This window comes from Alligator sinensis, unplaced genomic scaffold (assembly GCF_000455745.1).
Source record: "Alligator sinensis unplaced genomic scaffold, ASM45574v1 scaffold863_2, whole genome shotgun sequence".
Classification (NCBI taxonomy): domain Eukaryota; kingdom Metazoa; phylum Chordata; order Crocodylia; family Alligatoridae; genus Alligator; species Alligator sinensis.
In genome coordinates this window covers 595,916-608,156 of record NW_005842780.1, presented here as the reverse complement: position 1 = coordinate 608,156, position 12,241 = coordinate 595,916, and the positions used below count along the sequence as shown (strand labels likewise).

Sequence of the window (12,241 nt, the reverse complement as noted above, 5' to 3'; positions counted from 1 at the left end):
GCCAGGAGCCCCACCCCGACCCCACCCCACCCCACGGGCCGGCTCAGCCCGAGAGGCGCGGAAGGAAGGGGTCGCGCCGGAGCGGAGGTCTGGGGCGGCCCGGCCTGGGCCCCTTTAATACGAACACAGCAGAGTTGGCGCCTGCTGCGATCGGGGCGGCTCTGAGGGCTACGGTTTAGGACGGAGGGGCTTAAATCCCACCTTAAGTGCTCTGCAAAAAAAACAAAACGAGCCCCTTTTAAAGCCCGGAGTACCCAAGTAGCTCCTGTGCAGGCAGGCGGCAGGCCTAGGATTTCCCTACTTATCCTCAGTGCAAGGAGATACTGCAAGAGCGACATCAGTAACCCCAGCCATCAGTAACCCCAGCCGGTAACACCTAACTGAAATGTGATGCCCAATCTCCATCTCCTTCTGGCTCAGCCAGGTCTTCCCTAGGGACAGGCTTCAGTTCTGTAGCAGGACCTGAATGCTCCTATCCCACCTTAACTTCTAAACTCCACCACACTGCAGGTTCCTGCATCTTTTTCCAGTCTCCCCCCCACAACTGCCGAGGAGGGATTGCTCAACTATTTGGTAGATTTTAAGACATGGCTTAAAAATAAATAAATAAATAAAATTGAGAAAGCAATGCCTGGCCTGTATGGTGTATGCCACCAGGTACCACAGCAAAGGAGCTTGTGGAACAGCCTGCCACAGCACATTACCTCCACACCTGGAAGAGAGATTTTTATTTTTTTTATTTTATTTTTATTTTTTATGGGGAAACCTGTCACAGCCTGCTCTCCCCTGAGGAAGGAAAAAGTTTCCATAGGGGAGAAGGACAGCCTGTCATGGCCTGTTCCTCCCACATGCTCAAGTGTGGAGACTTCCTGTGGGAGGATAAAGGAAAACTATGGTTTCAAGGGAAGCTAAAAAGCCTGTTATGACCTGCCTCCCCCTTCTCCCACTGCTGCAATGTCAGTGGGAACAAACTGCCCTGGTCACTCCCACCTTGATCCACCCCTCCAGAGGAGCACAGAGTTCCTGAGGGGCTTACAGCTTACCCCAACCATCTGCAAAGGCAACTACATGTAAGAGTGAGAAAAAAAGAACACGTGTCATGGAACACAGGGCCAGGATGGTGAGCACAGAAGAGCTTGCTGTGGAGGGTCAAAGATGGTGCCACACATCCCACAAAAATATGGTCTCTCCTTTACCTCCCTGGCATCCTGTGGGTTCAGCTGGGTTTGGAGAGGGAGCCTGGCCTGAGGACTTTTGAGAAGACCTGACAAGGAGGCCTCCAGGGGAAAAAAAAAAAAAAGAGAGAGAGAGCAGGGTGTCAACATGTGACAAGTGGGGTGGTGCTTGATAGACACATGCACTGTCATCAGTTTTCCTAGCTGACAGCTCCTTTCCCTGGCTTACTGGAAGAAATATACAGAAACTGGGACAAAAAAAGTGAGGATATAAAACTCAGGAGGACACTGAGTCAAGCACTAAAGACAGGACATATCTGGTTTTCACCACCTTCATGAATATTGGGAAACAGAAGTCTATCTTAGCCCTGCTCTTCCCAGGATCAGATTTCTCAGATGGGAAAAGCTTGTGGACCTCCACCCACTGCAGCAGTGATCATGAAAAGATCAGTCTCTTGTGCCACATTCACCTCCAGATGAGCTGCCATCTTTCCAAGACCTTTCCCAGGCCTGCTTTTTGCTCTGTTCCTGCAAGAGATGTTCATTTTTTTCTAGCTGGGAACTACCAGCCTTGACTAAAAAAAAAAAAAAACCAAACACACAAAACCACAACAACAAAAAACACACACAACCAAAAAAAACCCCCCAAATCAACCCAAGTAGGCCAAAAGAGCGTCTCTGGTGCATCATCATCTATTAAATACCTTCAGATATCCAAAATATGAATGAATAGAACCCAGATCTTGTCCTCTGAATGCTTATTTGCACACTCAAGTCACTAGATTAATCAGAAAAGTCTATCAGTATACCCAACCTCGGCCCACTCCACAGAATAAAAGCCTTTTGCAAACTGGAGAACACTTGGGGAAAAAAAAAAAATCTTACGTGAGCAAAGTATGGGCCCAAAGATATGGCATGTCAGCCATATTTATTCCCCAAAGAAAAAACTTTGTTTTATGTTGGGATGGAAGCTGTAATAATATTGTTCATTGCATCAGGAGAGAGAAAAAAAGTTTGCTATAAAATGTGGCTAAAAATGGCATAACAGGGTTTCATTTTTGTTCAGTCTTAGCAGCTTCCAGACAAAATTTTCTTAAATTACAATCTGGGAAGACACTATTCCAATTATAAAAATTCCCCTAAAAATCTGGAAGTCAAGCTGTGCTACTTCCACTTTCTCCATTGGCACCAGGTACAAGGATTCTGTAGGCCACTTCTGCCTTTGGTTACACCTTTGTAGTCCCATCATCTTCCCGCATATACGGTCTACACTTAAATATAAGGGAAGTTTGTACCCTTAAACAGGGCTCTCAGAAGAAAGAGCATCCCTACTAGAGCTCACTTAGGGAATAATATCCTGATCTCAACCAGCTACCTTTATCAAGAGGTTCCTGGCACTGGGCAGAAAGCTGCCCAGACAAGTTGGGGGAAGGGTGAATTTCTGAGCCCGTTTAACCTTACTGGGCCTCACGGTCAGAAGTGTTTGTTTCAAAGATTTATTTAGTTGCTGGGCACTCTGACAATAAAATGATGTAACTATCAGCTTACAAGCAATGTATGGTGTCCTCCCGAGAGGACCACAGAATGCTGTATAGGAGGATCATCAAACACGGCCCACAGGACAGATCTAACCTAGAGCCACGTCATCTGACCTGCAAGATTCCTGGAGGGCCTAGGAATTAACAGGCAGGGTAAGTGGTGAAGGCTCAGGCATCCACAGGGTTTACTAGCACCCCAACTTGCCCTTCTACCAGACATGGGCCCAGATTCAACATGGACAGGTCAAACAAGTTTGACATCCCTGCTATATAAAAAGGATCAAGCACGTAGGATAGAAAAGAGTGCATAAAAGGGAACAAGTAAAAGCAACCCTCATCCCACATAGAAAGTGCTGCAGACCATTAGGGAGATGTTAGAGAAGTTTTACCCATGGTACAAAAGGGGTGTTTGCTCAAACCCTGGCATATGGCATTTCATAGTTGGTAGGGTCAGAAGGGACCAGAGCAGATCATCAAGTCCAACCCCCTGCCATGGGCAGGAAAGAATGCTTGGGTCAAATGACCCCAGCTAGGTGATTATCTAGCCTCCTTTTGAAGACCCAAGGTAGGAGCGTGCATCACTTCCCTTGGAAGTTGCTTCCAGATCCTAGCTGCCCCAACTGTGAAGTAGTGCCTCCTGATGTCTAGCCTGGATCTACCCTCAGTCAAGTTACGGCCATTATTCCTAGTTACTCCTGGCAGTGCTCAGGGGAACAGTGACTCTCCCATTCCCTGCTCGTCCCCCCTGGTAAGTTTATAGATGGCCACCAGATCCCCCCCTCAGCCTTCTCTTGTGGAGGTTGAACAGGTTCAGGTCCTGTAGCCTCTCCTTGTAGGGTCTGCCCTGCTGCCCCCTGATCATGCGAGTGGGCCTCCTCTGGACCCTCTCAATGCTATCCACATCCCTCCTGAAGTGCACCACCCAGAACTGGACGCAGTACTCTAACTGCAGCCTGACCAATGTCACAGAGGGGGAGGATCACCTCCTTGGACCTGCTTGTGATGCATCTGTGCATTTATATTAGACCACTTGTATAAAGGAAGGTAGTTGTAGTGGCTAATGCAAAAGATGGCAGACATGAGCCTCTTCTCAGCTCTGATGGCAATTTGCTGCAGTACAATTTAAAAGGCTTCCAAAGGCCATCATACTCTCCCTATCTATACGAAGGAGATGGTTCTTATCTACCTCTCAGATTACTATTTCATTACAGGTTGTCCAGAACTCTGTGACCCTTGGATGGAAGATACTGTTGAAAAACAGTCATTATATGTGGTTAGAGAGATAAGGAAGAAAGTCAATGGACAGTTTGGAAAACCAAGTAAAAAAAAAAAAATGGAGAGATAAAGCAGCAGAGGATCTGTGCAGGACAGTCCTGGCACTTCCAGCAAGGGAGAAATCTGTCTGTGGATTTTAGGGAGTTAAGAACTTGGGAAAAACAGAAGAGGAAGCTGTAGTGATTAAGATGGACCAGACAGGGATTCAGCACCAGAGGTAGCAATGGGCAGCTCTGGGTTCCAGAAGAATATGAAAGACTGCAGGTTTTTGGCTTTGGGAACTTTAAAAACAAAAGGTCCAGATTTGAAGTATACCTGTCAATCAAAATGAAAGGAAGCATCCCGTTGTACACAATTTCTAGCGAAGCAAGAAGGTAATTGAATCAAGAATGGAAGAAAAAAAATGAGTCATATATGTGAGCTATAGATTTGGGTGTTGTCTGGGAAAAAGTGACGACTTTGAGGAGTAAGGGAAAATGGCACAAGAATTCAAGGAAGCAAATATATGCTATTCAAGTCTTTCCACAATTGTTGCTGTTTTCTGAAGTTTCTAAACTTGGGTCTTCCATTGCAATAATTACTATTTAGCTTTTTGTCTTGCAAAGATGGCCTTCGTAATGGATCTACAGCAGTTTTTCTCTATTCAGCCAATGCTGCAGAAAAGCTATCTCCAGACAATAATTAGAGAAAGTTGGGTTTCAGAGCCCAGTTAGATGCTTGCATTTTAAGCAACAGTTACCCAACAAGCTGGTATCACAGAACAAAACACAGCCCTTATGCTCAACATGCACCACTCATTTCCTCTTCGTCTGTCTCTAGTATATTTATTTTTCCAGATGAGACTTTCATTTCATCCTGATGTGAGTAATGGATTGAAATCCCTTGTTCTTATAGCTTTACAGTAGTTCCGATTTCCTAAATTCCCTTCCCCTGGCAACTCCAATGCATACTGGACACAGGACACTGAGTTGCTGCCAAAAAATCACCATACAGCAAGCATCTTCCTCACTGAGAATGCTAGCTAAGTGCTTGATGCCTCTACCTTTCTGTGGAGACTGAGCAAGATCACTGCTACTGTGTCACTTACAGTTCTGGGAAAACAAACAAACAAACAAACAAAAACCCAACAGAGTCCTTACTTCAGCATGGATCTCCCACTGTGCTGCCTGATATAGATACTGCACAAATACTCCCAGCTGACACTCTTCAGGACATATTTATATAAGAGGACTTCCTTAGAGCATTTTTTGAGAGACTATAAATACTCCCTTCCCCCAGTGGCTTGATTTAGGTAAATAATACAGGTAAACATCAGAGCATGTCAAAAAGTTAAGAAAAATATCAAGAGATTACAACCCAGATAGACAAGACCTATGGAACGGGAACAAGGACATGGCAGTAAAACCCTCACTGGAAGATACAGTAATAAAGCTTCCACTACAAAAAAAGCAATTAAAGTGCCTGGGATTTAAACATGGAAACTATTTTTTGCAATCCTGTAGAGTTTAGATTCTGTGGCGCCAAACACTGTAGAAAAACATAAATGTGTCTGCTTCCAGTGCCTAAGAAGATTTGAAAGCTTATTCAGTAGACTGTTACTGTATACTGAACAGTGTTGCCAACTCTTTACTTTTTATAACAAGGCATAGAATATTTGATGTTTTTCCTTAAAACCCAGCCCGTTATCAAATTATATTGTAAACAGCTTTAAAAATAAATAAGTGTTTCTAGCCCCTTTGCTTAGAGAAAAGATTAACAATATGAACTCTGATGCCTCAAAAATTAGAAGGCAAGTTAAGAGACTGCCAGAATTGCCATTTAATAAAAAATATATTTTAACAAAATGAATTTCGGGGGTCTGATTCATAATTCTGAATGCTGGGAATTGCTAGTGATGAGTTTGAAGAGACGATATATTAAGTGCCAGATCATAATGCCATTGTAAGCAATGATGGAGTCCTTGCTATTTGAACATGACCTTCCTTTCCTCCTACCCTATTGTATCCATGGTTGGCAAAGGGGCTCTACATACCAGCAGGCTAGCACTAACTTCTCATCTACTAGTACAAGCAAAAGTCTCTTCTTGAGTTAGATGCAACTGCACCATAACTATCTAAACTGACTGAGGAAACCCAACCCCCCAAACCCCTTTTAAGTCAGCTGTGGCAGGAAGTGTAAAAGCTAGCTGCAATAACTTCCAAATGCATCCATCCATCAAAGCTCATGGACAGAGGTGATATCTTTTATTAGACCAACAAGATTTTTGCAAAATATATGTAATTGCAAGCTTTTGGGCACAAGCACCCTTCATCAGGCATCAGAGAAAAGATCATAAAAGTTCTCCTGGATAGAAATTAAAGTCTCTATTTCATAGAATTCCACAGAAAGGTCAATAGATGGAAAAACCCTCTGGGCAGCAGTTCTTGAACTTTCAATTCTACCCAGACGAACTTTTACAATCTTTTCTTTGATGCCTGATAAGGGGTGCTTGCGCCCAAAAGCTTGCAATTCAATAATTTTTTTTTTTTGCAAAAATCTTGTTGGTCTAATAAAAGATATCACCTCTGTCCATGAGCCCCGATTGCTTTTTCCTCTAGACCAACACAGCTACAACCTGGATACCCTCCATCCATCAAGTAATTCAAAACCAAATGAAAAATTAGGGATGGGGGAGAAAAAGGAGAAGGAGGCAGGACAGAGAGCCAACATGTGTTCTTCAGTGTGCCTGGTTATCCCCAGAAACCACTGGTACCCGAGGGACATGCAGAGCAGTGCCACTACATGCCTTTGCAGCCATTCTAGAGCACTTCAATGCACACCTGCCTACCCTATATTCCAGCTAATGAAATGGTAGTCAACCCAATCAAATCCCCCCACTAAAGCAAATCTAAATATGACCCCCCCAATATCTCCTTTCTATTGGCTCTTCCCTCAGCTTCTCTAAGGCTTGTGCGTTCTCATAAAGGTCAGTAACTATAGCCGGACATGGCTCTTTTCATCAGTCTCACAGGAGTGACCAAAGCATATGCTTCCACAAGGGGAAGGACACTGCTGCAGCAGTGCAATCAGCCTCATTGCTAGAGAGCAAGTGACCACGGTCAACCCTCCATGCTAATTCTGCTGTTAGACCCATACTTAGCTCTACAGAAGGCTGGAGCAGTTATCTCCTCTCACAAGAAGGTATCTTTGCAGAAGGCTTTCCTCAATAGCATCAGCCATAGAGTCAGCCTCACATACTACTTCTGCAGAGGCCTCTCTCGTACCCCATAGGTTGGCAGCTTCACATTGGCAAATGTATTGTCAGAAACACAGCAAGTAGGATAGTGATTAAACAACAGAAAAGAGAGACACTTCAGATTAGTACAAACTTGCATTTTAATATGGCAAGAAAAAAGCTCCTGACTGGCCTGGTTATGGTATGTTTCCTAGAAGGAGCTAGCTACTCACATTCTCCCAGAATATAAGACCAGATGGGCTCATAGTGGATGTGTAACAAGTTTAAACAGAACCTCAGTAAAATGGCCTCACTGTGAAACTTATTGCTGCAAGACACTACTTCAACCACTAGCAACCTGCACTTTGACAGCATTCCTGATTAAAAGATAACAAGTAGGTATTTTCAGGGCTTGAAAGCTACCTACTAGTCAGAGGATTGAAATTACTAGTAGACAAGGAGGTGACCTCCAGCAAGGTCCAGGGAAAACATTCTTATGATATACCCCACTCCCTGCTAATTTTAGTGGCTAGGAAGACCATGGGCACTTCTAGTAAGGTGGTGGGGCAGTACCAAAGGTTACAAAAGAACCTCCATAGGTTTAATAAATAAAGACAAGTTTCTTGTGCAAAACAAACATACACAGGATCTATCAATCTCTAACCACATTCCATTATACAACTGAAAAAAAAAAAACAAAAAAAAAAACCAAACATGAGACAACCTCCAGCAGCCCAGAGTCTTCCACAAATATAACACAATCTAAGCAGGGAAGCTCTTCCCCTCCTCATTTTTGGTAGATTTCTCTTCCACCTGAAGCCAACTTTATTTTCAAGTTCACTGCCATTATAACCACATCATGTGAACTGCAGGACAAGTTTAATAAAATGCACTAAAGAAAAACAGAAGAAAATAAAGTCAGGAATTAATAAAAAATAGGGAAAATAAGGAGGTTCTACAGTTAAGAACCTGTGATGAACGTATTAGGGCAACTCTTCAAATTCTATTATCAAATTCATAAGCGATAGACAGCATTTCCTTTAGAGCATAGAGACTACAGCATTAACTGAAGTCTACCAGATGTATGTGCTTATTCAAGCTCCTAATCCAAACCAGCTGTCCAGAACAGGAAAGGTTTTCTATACTAGAGGCAGTACCTAAAACTAGAAACAGCACTTAAGCAACAGTTCAAAGCTGAAACAAACCTCTAATCTCTACTAAACCCCTACATTGGGCTCAATGTCCCAAATTTTAGACAAGACCTCTGAATGAGGCATCAGGCCTGCAGATCACTTTCTAAAATGCTCTGCTCCTCCCATAGTCAGTTCTAACCAATCATTCACTTCCACCTGACCTAAAATGGAGTCTCACAGCTGGCTATAACTATTACTCTGCCCACATGGTATCTTGCAGGTTTGAAAAACAATACCAGAAAACCCCACTATTATAAGATAAGGCCTGTTAGAAAGAAAAAGGAACAGATACACCATACTTATAGTTGAGTTTTGTTTTCTTAACTCTTCGAGACAGGAATTTTAAGACAAAATAATACTCTTCATTTCACAGGCTGGTTTTCCTAGATTGATATACTCTCAGAAATAAACTATTCTCACAGATCACTCTTGAAGAAGAGTGATCTTCTTTACTACCTTGCTGTGACCCTTCCTAAACTAACTCAAGGATCCATACTACTCACAGGCCTGCCAGGGCCTTTCTATACAGGGAGATCACCACTACAGCATCCTTATCATCACAAACAAGAGGCCCATGTTTCCCATCATGGAGCTTCCCCTAGACTCCATGAGGAAGCCTCTCATCTGCCTCAAACTGGTAAATTTCTGACCAAATCTGCTCTTTCCTAGCAGCTAAATTGGGGCAAAGGCTTTTTATTTTTCTGCTTTCAGGACAACCTCAAGTTTCTGCTTTTCTACCCTGCTTTTTCAAGTCTCTAATGCATGCGCTTTCCCTGTACACAACTCCACTGCTCCTCTCTCTTTTTGCTTATCAGCTTTCCCAAGCAGCTGAAAGGGGAAAGCAATGCAATTCTTTAGCTTCATTATTACTTTTAAAAAAGTTGTGACTGGCAGCAAGAACACTTACTTTTTGTGGGTTCTGGAACGCAATCCATCTGAACAGTTATCATTGTAACCCTCAGAACCTGAACTATTGTTCACCTGAAATTTTAGATTCTACAGAGTTTGTGGTTTATGCTGCTACACTTACTACCGAAAGCCCCCTCATTAACTGCAAGTGGATCTTTTTCCCTGAAGCCAAATATTCTCATTTACAACTTTCCCACAAGGAAGTTGCAACTTGCCATCAAGGAAGATTTCTGTACCATTATAAATCAGGAGGTACATTTTATTCTCCAAAATTATTACACCAGAATAGTAATCCATATATTAGTCTCTCCCTTTCTATCTAGAAATGCTTTGAATTGGTATAGGTCTAGATGGAAAGGGAGAGACTAATATATGTAGGTTTGGGGGGAGGTTGTACCATTTTCATTAGGTTGCTGTAGTTAAATAGAGTAACATGTAGAAAAGGTTTGAAGTACAAGGAGATTACATTCAATTGTCTAAAATCCTATTACATATCAATAGCAGCATCAAAGATGAAATCCAAGTGCACCGATTCTTCTAACCAGTAGTCAGCGGTGCTCACCCTCCTAAAGCCCAGATGGGACCCAGGGGGCTATGTTGTCCAGAAATTTGGCAGCAGGGGAAGAGAAGAAAGCATCAATTGCCACGGCTTCCGGAGTACAGTTATGTCAGCACACAGGGCTGGGCTGGCGTATAGGGTTAGGCCCAGCACACAGGACTGAACCCACAGACCAACCCTGTGCACTGACCCCATGCTGAATCTGGCCTGCTGACTGACCTGTAAGGTGAGTAGGCTGAGCACCACTGCACTAAACCACCCTGTCTCCATTAAACAGCTTAACAAGGATTGAACTATTTTCCCTAAGAGCAGCACCTGCAGGTATGCCATCTACAGTACATCTTGATAGTTACCAAGCCTTATGATTCAGGATATAAATTTATCTCCAATTCAGATTAAGGAATAAATTCCACCCTCTCTCCCAATAGCTAGGTACATTAGTGTAGCAGCTACCTGTCCCATGTCTGAGTGGGGTGCACTAGTGAAGGACAGCCCCCATTCCAAAAGTCTTTAAATCTAAAGGGACCAGGCAAGCAAAGGACAGAAAGATACTGAGGTATACAAACCCTACATGAATGACCCAGGGTCACTGGCCTCACAGCTGGGGCACAGAGGACTGTACCACAGCCACATGAACAACTCAAGCCTTCTGCCTGACAAGTCAATACCTGTCCCATCAGACAACTGTGAGGACAGGCTTGCACTCTCCCCTCTGGGCACCCTTTTAAACCTTATTCTCTGAAATGAGATGTAGGGCAGGGTGTTTTTAGTGAAAACTAAGAACATCAAAGCTGTGACTAACTGAGTCAGAACACAGGTCGGTCTTGCCCAGTCGCCTGCATCGCCCCGTGGCAGGGAGCGGACACTGAACCGCAGTGGCCTGCAGAGAAGCAGGGGTGTTTCTGCTGCTGCTCTCTCACTTGCTGCTGCCAGCAGTGAAGGTCTAGGCAGTTCTCCTTCAGAGGCTGCATCCCTACCTCCTGCGCTCAATTGCTACTGGTGCCCCTTTGTTCTGAGAATCCGAATGAACCCTTTGTGAGCCTGGCCGAGCAGTCAGCTTCTGCAGCGTCTGGTGGCCGCGCATTCCACATGTGAATGATGCCCTGGGGAAAAAGAGCCGCCTGTGGGCCGTTTGCAACTTCCCAGTTATTAGGTTCACGTTGTGAGCCCTGGCCCATGCAAGACAGTGTATAGGGAATCCCCACAGACTCTTCTCTTTGCAGCTCAGGATTTTGGAAACTCTCAGCATGTACCGCTTCTGGTGTCTCTTTTCTCAAGGGAACAGGCCTGGCTTCAGGAGCCTCTCCTCACGCAGGACCCCTCTGTGCCGCTCCTCCTGGTTTCTTTCTCTGGACCCCCGAGTGGCATGAGGGTTTCCAGAGCTAGATGGGCACAGATCTGCCTACTGGGAGACTGCTCCCAGCCCCACTCAAGCTAGGAGTGGCAGGGAGCAGTGCCTGTGCTGGGTTTGGGGACAGGGAGCAATGGTTCTCATCACACGCACATGCAAGGCTGCATGAGCCCCTGTGCCCATAACGGCTCGGGCTCATGCACGTGTCAGACCGCGGGGTGGTGGCGGGGCTCTGCAGCCCTGCGGTGTCAACGAGAAGGCTAAAGCGACCTGGCCAGCAGCGCCCCCCGGCGGCTCGGGAAGGAGCCGGGGCCGCCGCGGCCGAGGCAACCCCCAGAGCCGGGCGTGACTCAGGGGTTGGCTCGGGCCCTGCTCCCGCGGGAGGGGACGCTGCCACCCGTGGGGCTGAGGGGGAGTCCGGCCGGTGTCCGGAGGCAGAGCGGGGGGCGGATGACCCACATCCTGCTAGTTCTCTGTGGTAAAGGCGAGGCGGGAATGTAGGGCGGAGTCACACCACGTGACTCGCGGGCACCAATGGAGAAAGGGGAGAACCATAGAGAAGCCGGGCGCTAGCTAGACATTCCGCGTTCCCACCCCATCGCTTTGCTGCCGCCATCTTGTCGGAGGCAGCGGGGTCCTCCCAGCGCTGCGGCTGGGGACGGTTCCGCGCTCCGGCCCCCTCCCCGCCGCGCTCGTTCCTCACCCCCAGTCACCCACCCCGGGCCGGGCCCCAGCGTGCGCGAGCGGAGCTTGCGCGTTACCTCGGATAGGACCACCGCGAAGCCTATGCGGGGTACGAGGCTGAGGGCCCAGCCGCCATCTTGGTGTAGAAGCCCGCCCGGCCCCACCTGCCCACATAAGGCTGAGCCCGCCCCCGCTCGTCTTGAGCCAGTCAAGTCTCCATAGGGGGTGGGGATTGCTGAGTGCGCATGCGCTGGCGGCGCGGCCTAGTGGCCCCCTCCCCCCCTCGGGCTGGCTGAGCGCGGCGCAGTGTTCCCCAATCCCACATGCGACCCATAGCGCGCCC

General features: G+C 46.1%; 1 protein-coding gene across 4 annotated transcripts in view; it reads right to left on the bottom strand.

The window, feature by feature from the left end:
- Window positions 1–12,129, bottom strand: part of HDLBP (high density lipoprotein binding protein) — a 43,206-nt gene extending 31,077 nt beyond the window's left edge. For 3 of the 4 annotated variants that reach the window (XM_006034879.3, XM_025216986.1, XM_025216985.1), the window contains exon 1: window positions 11,976–12,129. The gene's annotated coding sequence lies outside the window, so the exon portion shown is untranslated. Of the gene's footprint in view, window positions 1–10,840; window positions 10,967–11,975 lie in introns of those variants that run through there. The other variant, XM_006034880.3, reaches the window with a different exon arrangement.
- Window positions 12,130–12,241: the final 112 nt, after the last annotated feature.